This window comes from Mus musculus, chromosome 13 (assembly GCF_000001635.26).
Source record: "Mus musculus strain C57BL/6J chromosome 13, GRCm38.p6 C57BL/6J".
Taxonomy (NCBI): domain Eukaryota; kingdom Metazoa; phylum Chordata; class Mammalia; order Rodentia; family Muridae; genus Mus; species Mus musculus.
The window spans coordinates 84,069,214-84,080,615 of NC_000079.6; positions in this window are offsets into that span (position 1 = coordinate 84,069,214).

Here is an 11,402-nt window from a genome sequence, read left to right on the forward strand (position 1 = left end):
CCTCCATCTTTGAAGTGCTTGGACAACAGCCACCATGCCTGGCTTATGAGCTACTGAGATCAAATCCAGATCCTGCATGCATGATAGGCAAGCCAACTAAGTTCCATTCTCAGCCCTCATTCAGTTTTTGTTTTATAATGCAGTAATCACAAAGAGTGCATTCAGTGTTGTACATCCTATTCACAAGCCCAGTCTAGTCAGCTCACCTAACTTTATCATTGTGTCACATTATCCAACCTAGAGGCCTTACCCAGGGTGGTTACACTATGTCAGATCCAGTCAGGTGAGTGTAAATATCAGTCCTTACTTAAGAATCTCCCTTTTATAACAATGACATACAACACATCACAGAGACATATAACGAGTCAAAATACAGGATAAAATACCCAACCACAGTTGATTTATCTGCAAGACAACTCCTGGACCCATGACTCTGGGAATATCTCAGAAGAGGAGGCACAAAGATTCTAAGAGCCAGAGCAACCAAAAGTCTGTTGTAAAATTGCCAATTCTGTATATCACATGAAAGTTGCACCCATGAAGTCTCAACAATATGGTCACATAAAAAATACCATAACAACAACAACAAACAACAAAACTAGTATAGGAACAACATTAGTAGACATGACAATGTGGACTGGGGAAGTCTCTTGGGGATGCATAAAGAGTTACAAGCAATTAATGACTTCTAAAAGAGAGAGTCAGTCTTCCACAGGGATTAAGCCCTTAATCAGGTATCCAACCCTGAGTGGTCAGCCCCCAAAACATAGAGCTATATACATGGATTTGAAAAGGATGGGATGACAGCAGCTCTGAAGGAGGGGGATAAGTTGTGTAAATACAGCACACATGTATGAAATTTAAAATACAATTTAAAAAAAACTAAGCAAGATTAAGGATGGGCTCACACATATATTGTTGAAGTAGGATGTGGCTCAAATATTTAATATTTCCTTAATTTTTAGAATCTTTTAAATGCCAACATTAATGAAAAAAGTTCTTCATGAGAATGAACGGTATGGGTAATTCCAAAAAATATATTTACTATAGAAATGTTAAAAAATTAAAATTTAAAAATTTTTTTAAAATTAAAAACTAAAATAAAAAAAGTAAAAAATATAAAATAGAAAGAAAGAAAGAAAGAAAGAAAGAAAGAAAGAAAGAAAGAGCCAGAAAGAGCCGGGTGTGGTGGTGCACGCCTTTAATCCCAGCACTCAGGAGGCAGAGGCAGGCAAATTTCTGAGTTTGAGGCCAGCCTGGTCTACAAAGTGAGTTCCAGGACAGCCATCCAGTGCTACACAAAGAAACCCTGTCTCAAAAAAACCAAATAAATAAATAAATAAATAATTTAAAAAAGAAATGTTAGAGATGTCAAGCTTTTTCTCTATCTCTTAATCTCTTATACTTGTTAAAAGGAGTCTAAAGGATAATTTCAAAAGAGGGCAACTAAATGTACCAAAAAAGAAATAACAACACTGAAAAGAAGTATGAAAACCAAGTTTTTATTTGGTTTTTATGTTTTATTTTTAACTAATACTTTAAAATGTACAATTATGTTATAATTTGGCATTTTAATACATGCATAGGTAGTGTGATAGTCACACTAAGGCAAGCATACATCTTTACAAACAGTTACTACTTCTTCATAGTGAAAGCATTCAAGTTCATCCCTATTTGTTCACATGTATACACAAAGTTTTTTTTTTTTTCAGTAGTTCCTTTCCTCAACACTGAGCAATAAAATACCAAGACTTCTTTCTTCTAACTGCTCTTTGCGTCTGATTTCATTAGTATATGACGACACACTGAGGGGTGGGGGGAGAGAAAGGGGAGTGGGAAAGGAGGGCATGATCTGGTATGGGAATGAAACAGGATCAAGGCAGAGAACCAGGAGAATGAATACAAACATGCAACTTCCGGGGGTGGGGCATGGGGAGTGAAGGGAACCTCTAGAACGTCATGGGAGAAGATACCAGGGCTCAGTGTTGGTGACTTTAGCTGAAATGCCCAATAGTGAGGATATGGAACTTTGAAGAGACCACCTCCAGTAGATATGCAAGGCCCCAATGGCAGGATAGGGATATGAACCCACCTGTAAACTTTCAACCTAAAATTGCTCCCGTTTAAAAGAAATGCAGGGACAAAAATGGAGTAGACACTGAAGGAATGGCTGACCTTCATGATCCTTAATGACCCGGAGATCCATTCCATGTACAGGCACCAAACTCTGACACTATTATTGATCCTATGTTGTGACTGCAGACATGGGCCTAGCATGGCTGTCCTCTGCGAGGTTTTACTAGCAACTGACTGAGACAGATGCAGGTTCTCACGGACAAACATTAGATGGAGGTCAGGGACCCCCTATGGAAGTTAGGGGATGGATTGAAGGAACTGAAGGGAATATCAACCCCATAGAAAGACAAACAGTGTCAGCTAACCTGGAACCCTTAGAGCTCCCAGAGTCTGAACTACTAAGCAAAGAGCATACACAGGCTTGTCTGAGGCCCAGGCACATATGTGTCAAAAAAACTGCCTTATATGGCCTCAGAGGGAGAGGGATTACCTAGTTTTGTGGAGACTTGATGCCCCAGTGTGGAGGAATACAATACAGAAAGGGCATCCACTCAGAGACAAAGGGAGAAGGGAAGGGGAAGAACTCAGAGGCTGGTCTAGGAGGAGGCAACAATTGAGCTGTAAATAAATAAAATAATTAATTTATATAAAAACATTTTTAAAAGAAATAAGAGAATCATAAGAAGACAAGCCCCACACGATCTCGTTCCTATATGGAATGTACAAAGAAAAAGATAATCTCATAGAAACAGAGACTAGAATGGTTATTACCACACACTAGTGAAATCAGAGAAGAAAGAGGGTGTAGGAAGGTTATTTTCTAGGTTACAGAGGGTTACAGTGAGACAGAAGGAAGAAGTCCTGGTGTTGGGTTCACAGTTCATAGAGTTGTTTGTTTGTTTGTTTGTTTCTATTTATAGGCTATTGTGGATAGTGATATAATTAACAAGGTAATACATGTTTCCTCAGCATCCTGGTTTAATTTTCTTTCAATATATACATAGCAGCAGGATTGTTAAATAAAACAGTAGTTCTATTTTTAACCCTTTAAAAATCTGTAAATTCTTTTTCACATTAATTGTGTTAATGTACACTCATGCAAACTATTCAAGATTTCCTTTTCTCCATACCTTTATTTTGCTTTTTTGATAATGATAGCTATGAAATATGATATTTAGGTATGGACTTTGATTTAGACTAATGTTAAATATTTAGTTCTATGTTTCTGATGGTCATTTGTAGATCTTCCCTTAAAAATATATAAATAGGGCCTGGAAAGATGGCTCAGTCAGTAAAAATCATGCCAGTTTGAGCCTGTGGTAAAGTGTCTTACCCCATGATGGCTAGGAAGCAGAGTGTCACAGATAAGAAATTAAGATTCATATACCAAGAAATTAAGATTCATATATCAAAGTCATAACTACATTGACCAAGGTCCATGTCCAATAGTTCCATCACTTCCCAATAGTGTTGTAAAATTATGAAAGCATTGGTGGATTCATCCATTAATAAAGTCAAACACCCTCTCTCCCCTGCTTCTCCATAGCGGGACCCTGAACACTATTTATATTGAGAACCAAGTCTTCAATATATGTGCTGTTGAAGGTGAGGGGATGGATTTCATGCCCAAACCATAATTGTGGCTTTTAAAGTAATATAAAAAAAAGATTGTAGGTATTTATGAGGTTTTCTTTTATTTGAAGAAAAAAGTAGAATTGACACAGAAAGAAAAATAGGATGATTCCTGTATTTGAAAAGTGTTTATGTCAAATTGATACAGTTTGAATCATTTGAGAAGAAACAACTTCAATTGACTGGATTATGGGAATGCATGTAGGGCATTTTCTTGGTCAATGATGGATATGGGAGTGTAGGGGATAGCTTTGATGCTAAGGTCCTGCTCCCCATTTGGTTCTTGATCTATCAGTAAAGATGCCAGGGCCCAACTGCTAGGTGGAAGGAAAGAGGCAGGACTTCCAGGACGTGCAGACAAGCTAGCAGACACAGGGGAGAAAGGAGAGGAGTTGTCACTATACTTTGGAGGTACAGAAGGTGACCAGCCATGTGAGGTCTCATGTAGAACGTCCATAGGCCACTTCTCCAGGTTAGGATGTTGAACTGGGATTAAAGGTAACTGAGCAACTGAAGCTGAGGACAGGTTGAGAGATGCTGAGCTAAGAGTATTAGGAAGCGCACACTAGCCAAAGGAGATTTAGAAGAGCCCAGCAATTGAGCCAATAAGGCAGGTTGAAATTGAGCAGTGTGTGTGTGTGTGTGTGTGTGTGTGTGTGTGTGTGTGTGTGTGTGTGTTTCATCTGCAGATCCAATATTCTCTAGTCAGGGACTGGTAGGACCATCCGCTTGGAGTTTAGTGGAGTGACAAAAGCCACAAGGTACAGGGGAGGGTCCAGATCATTTTGGTTAATTCCATCCCTGGGCAAGATGTCCTGAGTACATAAAGAGCAAGAGTTGAAAACACCATGTGGACAATCAGTAAGCAGTATTCCTTCATAATTTTTGCTTCAGTTCCTGACACCAGGTTCCTGCCTTGAGTCCCTTTACCAATTACCTTCAACGATGTCATGTGCAAGTATAAGCCAAGCAAACCCTTTTCTCCTTAAGTTATGCTCATGGCCATGTTATTTTATCTGAACAGTAGAGACCCTAACTAAGACAGCAGAAAAGGCAAATACAATAACATTTAAAATGGTAAATAGGTAAAAGTGTGAATGTTCAAACAGGTGAATAGGCAAGGAGCCCTAGAACCACCCAGATGTGTGCAGTTCAGAAGCAATCTGGGAGGAGACATGCTAATACCAAGGAGTTAGTTTTTACACATGCCTTCCTACATGGAAGCGAATACCATTTTGTAATGTGTGCAAGTGTTAGCATGTGTGATTTATAGTTGAAGAACACTGGTGCAGACACTAAGACTACTCTGAGTTACAGAGTTATGTGCAAGCTCTGGGCCTGTAATTTTTGTTTTTTCTTGAAGTTTGAAATAGAGGCTTGAAAATTGTGTAAAGAAGAGAAGAAAAATGAACCAAAGAGATGTGAAGCAAGAAAGGGGAGACACTAAGGAATTCGAAGCTGTCAAATCTATCCATCAAAACAAACCAGGGAAAAGTGGCATGATAAATTTTTCTTTACTGTCCAAGGTAGTCACAAGCAAAGCACCTCTTTCTATTCATCTCCCATCTGTACAAACTTCTCCACATACCATTTTATAGTTATGGAATTCATTTCCTTGCCCACTGGGTCAATTCTTTATGATTCTTTACCTGTTTGTTTTGTAATCTCTTCTTATGCTCCTTGCCAGTTCATGTCTATCTTCAGAATAAGAATGACAAAAAGAAGAGAAAGTGGGCAGGAAGGAGGAACACTACACAGCACCGGCCTGATGGTTTCATTTCCCCAGTGGGCATTATTTTGCATTTCCCCTTAAGCCATGTTATTGTCTGTTTAGCTTTAACCTAGTACATGGCTGAACTCACTGAAAAAATATAGCACGGAATTCTAGCCCTGTTCTTTGCAATCACATAACTGAAATTTTGTGCATTTAATTTCAAAAATCTTCCTGATGTGGTTAGTGTAGTTATGACCTATATATAATTTTACAGTGGTACTAACATCTTGATTTTTCATAGAAACTAATTCAGTACAACTTTACTTGAAGACCTTAAGCTTCAGAGGGGACATGGTGTGGGAGCAGTAAGAGAAAAACAGCAATTGGAAGGTATTTGTAATAGTTCACAACTGTTGGGTCTGAATCAGAAACCTGGACTCAGACTCAATTCAGTCAGTACCTTTGATCATTTTCTGTGTTTTGGATGTTGTGGTGAGCTGCACTTTTCCAGACATGCCTTTTTATCAGGGTTGACCCCAGCCCTGTCACTGGATATTGGGAAGAAGAGTCATTTCCCAAGAAAGAATTTGCCCGAAACCCATAACACTTATGTGAATTTGTTATTGCTTAACAATATAGATAAGTCAAATCTTTAGCTATGAAGCAAGTGCAGCAAAGACTGCTGGTCTTAATCCACAGCTATGAAATATACACCTACAGGGAGTGGAAGTTAAACATAGACACCAAGATCAAATGCCTTACTGAGAGCTACTCTCTCCAGTCTCCCTGTCAGCCGCTGAACACTGACCGCACTGTTATGGTCAGGTACTGTGTTAAGGGCCCCAGAAAAAGCAAAACTGGTGTAATTCCTTCTTCCTTGAAAAAAAAATCACATTTGGATATGTGTTCTACTTTCAAAACACAAATAATATGCTCAGTCATTCATATTGTAGCATGAGTTATGTTAGATGAAAAATCTATTTTATTGGCTGTTATAGAAAGTTACCAGTTAGTAATAGCTTAATTGCATTGCTTATGATAAGGGGTAAGAGCCGACACAGGAAGAATGACAAAAATAATTGAGACAACCTGGTGAAACTCACAGACAACTGGGTGATCTGAAGTTAAAGAAGGTGATATCACAGTGGCAAGTTTATAATTACATTAGGATTGTGGATGTCTCCAGAAAAGTGGGTAGAAGGGGAGCCTGATCTGGGGCCATGTCTTGGCCTACTAATCTGTAAACTGAGAAGCCTTGTTAGAAAATCTACATTTTTATCAACTATAGCAGTACCTCTGATACATTCCTGTGATTTTTTTTTTTCTGGCTTACAGTATTTCTGGCCCTGGACAGATACAAAGAGATTTCTGTGTCTCCGTATAAAATCTGTAGAGCCAGGTAGCTGATAAGTATAAGTTTAGAAGATTTTGTATAAGTTTAGAAGATTCCTGTTAACAATAACACAAAACTACCCCAACACTTAGGAAAAGAGTGGGGTGCCAAAAATTCTATCAGCAAAATGATGTCAGTGTTGGCTAGAGACAGAACTATTTGACTAAAGACACTAAATCTGCTTCTTCTTTGATGTTGGCTTGTTAAGTACAGGGGATTGATGAGAGGCCCTCATCCACTTTAAGCAAGTACTCTACCGCTCCATCCAGACCTTCAAAGCAGCAGGTTAGAAATGGTTTCAAAATTCTGTGGCTGCTCCCCTTTGGAATTTGACAGTTGTTCAACATTATCCAAACACAGGTTGTGTTGCATAGAAACAATGATTAAAATTGCATGTTACTCAAACTAACCTGTGAAAAAGAGATATTGTGACCATGTGTGGGTCTCAATCTGTACCCGTGAGCACTTAAGTGCCCGTGTGTCTAATGAATTCACTGAGGGAGGAGGGTAAGTACAAGGTTGCAGTTGTCTGAGTGATTGCAGGGTCCTGAGGTAATCAAATTTGGAGCTTCTTCATTTGTTTGTAGGAGATGCCCTTCATTTGTCAGAGTTCCAGGATCTACACTTAACTGGCAGTGATGAGTGATTATCAGATAGCCAGAGCAGGTGGAATAGATGGGGCTAGCATTCCAAATAAAACATAACTGAATACACTGTTTACATTTGGGGTAAGATTCTATGGGTAACATTTCCCTGCTAGCCATAGAATCTTAACATTTCCTTTATGGGTCATGCATAGATTGTTGCAATATAAACATCCCTTCTGTTATTAAAATGGACCCAAATGAATCTAGTTAAGTGTAAGATAAAAGAGACCATTGGATCTGCCTTACCCTAATACCATTGTCTAAGGTCTTTTATTTTAGGAACATATATTGTATATGAAGCAGACACCATTTAAGGCACTGAATTTGTAAGAGCAAAGATAGACTATGTCACAGTGGCAGGTAAAATACCAACCCCCAAAGATGTTGGTAGTGGTTTGAACAAGAAATGTCCCTTATAGTCTTAGACATTTAAACACTTGCTCCCCAATTGGTGGGGCTTTTGGGGTATGTTCAAGTGATGCAGTCTCACTGGAGAAATTAAACCACTAAGTGGGTGGGCTTAGACCAAAACTAAACAACAACAACAACAACAACAACAAGCTCATTCCATTTCCAGTTCACTCTCATTGCTTGGTGCTTATGGTGAAGGGTATGATCTCCCAGTATTTATGTTCTGGCTGACTCCTGCCTGATGCTAGCAGTCACACTTTCCTGTTAGAATTGACCAAAAGTTCTACCTGCAACCATAAGCCCAAATAAACTCTTCCATCTATACATTGTCTTGGTCATGGTGCTTTATCACAGCAAGAAAAAAGTAACTCTAGAAATCCCAAGTCCCACCTATTACAGAATCTAAGAATGGGTTAACTAATATGGTGAAGAGAGCTTTGCAGAAGCAAGGGGATAACTCTCAGGTTAGGGAGATTATCCATACATAGGCAGGCCTAATCTAATCACATAGGTCCTTAAAATGTCAAAAATCTCCAGACTGGTGTTAACATAAAGCAACAGAAGAGCAAACTCAAACTAGAAGAGGGATTCTACTACTTGTTTTTAGTTTTGAAGAGAGAAGGAGAGAGAGAGAGAAAGAGAGAGAGAGAGAGAGAGAGAGAGAGAGAGAGAGAGAGAGAGACTACAAGCCAAGCATCATTCTTTCCAACTCCTTGATTTTAGTATAGTGAGAAGTGGGTCAAATTGCTGACCTATAAGAAAGTAACTTTTGTGCTATATTAAGCTACTTAGTTTGTGGAAATTTGCCGCAGAAGCAGAAGAAAATAATATAATTCCTTTGCTCTTTATACTTCTATTACAAAAGAAATAATGTAATAAATATGGAGATATACACATATTTCAGGCCATCACATGCAGAAATAAGGGCTACCGAGCAAATTAATAAAGTATAATAATTAATAAACTGTTACTAGTTTTTAAAATAAGAATTAATAATCTATTAAAAGCTCTTGAGAGGAGAGGAGAGGAGAGGAGAGGAGAGGAGAGGAGAGGAGAGGAGAGGAGAGGAGAGGAGAGGAGAGAAGAGAAGAGAAGAGAAGAGAAGAGAAGAGAAGAGAAGAGAAGAGAAGAGAAGAGAAGAGAAGAGAGAGTTGTAGGTGTCAAGAGCAGCTTCTTCAAAAAACTGATGTCACACTGAGACACTTTAGAGAGAGTCCCCCATTATTAGAATACTTTGCTCAAAGGAGTAAATGTCATCAGAGTTCTTCGAACAACAGCAAGTATTGGATAACCATCATTTTTAAGGCCAGGAATGGTAGAGCAATCTAGCCAAAGTTTAAAATGCCTCAAGGGTACAAGTTGTTAAATGACATTTTTGATCCTCATTTTTATAATGTCCTTTACCTTAATATTGCCAAACACATTAAAAAAAAACATTTTATGGAGATAATTTCTTACATTATGAAGATCTCTTCACATTTGCAAATTAGCTTGAACTTTGTCTAGGACATATGCTATTTGAAAAGTTCTTAAAATATAATAAAGAAGAAAACGTTGGTTGTTTATCGCTGTCAGAAGTTCTTCCAGGTGGCTGCTACACTGGTCTGTCAGAAATGACATGAAACCAGCCAGTGCAGGAAGGGCCCTCAGCGCCATGCAGCCATGCAGCCATGCAGCGCCATGCAGCCGCCCTCCAGCATAAACCATCTGTAGGCAGAAACTGCTGATTTTACGTAAACCCGGGAAATAAATACTCAACGAAAGGTTATGAACCGCTTTCAGGGTCAGTATAGTCACTGGCAAATAAATATTCTTCATTCTCCAGAGGAAAGGCCCACTCTCTAAAACCGTTTAATTGGCTTACAGACCTGAATTTAGAAATAGTATGGGAAAAAAAAATTAGTTCTCTTTTTTAGAGAACTCCTTACAAAAGGTAGGGAAAATCGGGTTTGGGTGCATATTCTATTGTTCTTAAATTTTTTACTATCCAGGGTTACACAAAGCTATTTTAATATATTGATGAAGTGCACTTTGAGCATATTCTCCCAGACCCTGTTACCCTGGAAGCCCTTCCTTGTCCATTTATCCCTTCTTTTTTTCTTCTACTTTTATGTTATCTGTACACATATAATTTTATGTCTGTCATACAGAGGGAGCACAATGAGGAGCAAAGTGTGATATTTATCTTTCTGGGACTGGATTCTGACCATTGAACTTTCTTCAAGCAATGTGAAAATGGAAGGGTGATGATCCAGTACTACTGTGGCTAAAGAGTGGTCAATAACATCAAAAGGGAAGGGATTTTACAGCGAAATACCTGGAAAAGATAGCTTAATGGAAAGATTTGTTCGTTGACCATTTCTGAGGGCTTCACTGTGGTTACTTAGTTCTGTTCATTTAGGAAGAACACCATAGAACATCGCAGAGCTGGCTGAAAGACAAATCAGATACTGCTTGGTTATTCCCATAAGCTTTGTGCCACCACTACACTAGCATATGTTGCAGGCAGGACACCATTGTAGACCAATCAGTTTGTAGTTGGGTTGGTGTTTACATTCTTCTTTGATAGCACGCAGAGTACATTCCTGTTATAGAGACATGCTCATGTAGGAGTGAAGACTCTGTGTAAACACCAGCTCAATTTCTCCATCCACAGTGAGTTGTATAAGAGTTGTCTTCAGCAATGGGAATTTGCTATCAGTTTGTGGAGAGCAAAACATAGTATTAGCAACAACCTCAGTTGTTTGGGAGTTTCCATGAGACCCCTTTGGCCAACAACTCAATGGGATGTAACACAATTCCAATACTGGAAGTTTCATTTAGCAACTAGAGATATTCAGCTCTATGGGGCTCTGTCTCCCCCATTGTTTGGCTATTTTATTTAGAGCCAGTGCATATATGTATGCAATTTAGGAAGTTTCTACTGTATTAGTTTTCCATACTATCCCTCAAATGGCCCTTAATTTTAGCTGTCTCTCCTCATATTTCCTCCCTCATTCCTCTTCTCTCCCCCCTCCACTTGATCCTCCAGTTCCAATGCCCAATCCACCCATAACCATCTATTCTATTTCTCTTTCCAAACTAGATCTATCTGCACCCCCAGTACCTTACTCTGAAACTGACCTCTGTGGTTCTGCAGATGATAGCTTGATTATTGTTGCCTTAACAGCTAATGCCCACATATATTCAATGTATAAATTTCACCTACCATATTTGTCTAGTCTCACAATGATTTTCTCCATCCATTTACCTGCAAATTTCAAAATACCATTTTTAAAAACGTTGAATGATATTCCATTTTATAAATACAGCACATTTTCTTTATCCACTTTCTGTTGAGTGATATCTAGGTTGGTTCCAATTTCTGGATATTATCAATACATTAGGAATGAACATGGTTGAACAACTGTCTCTGAGGCAGGATAGATAATCTTTTATGTGTGTATGCTCAAGAGTGGTGTAGCTGGATCTTTAGGTACATTGATTCCTTGATGATAAAATGTGTATCCTCAATGTGACAGAAGGATGG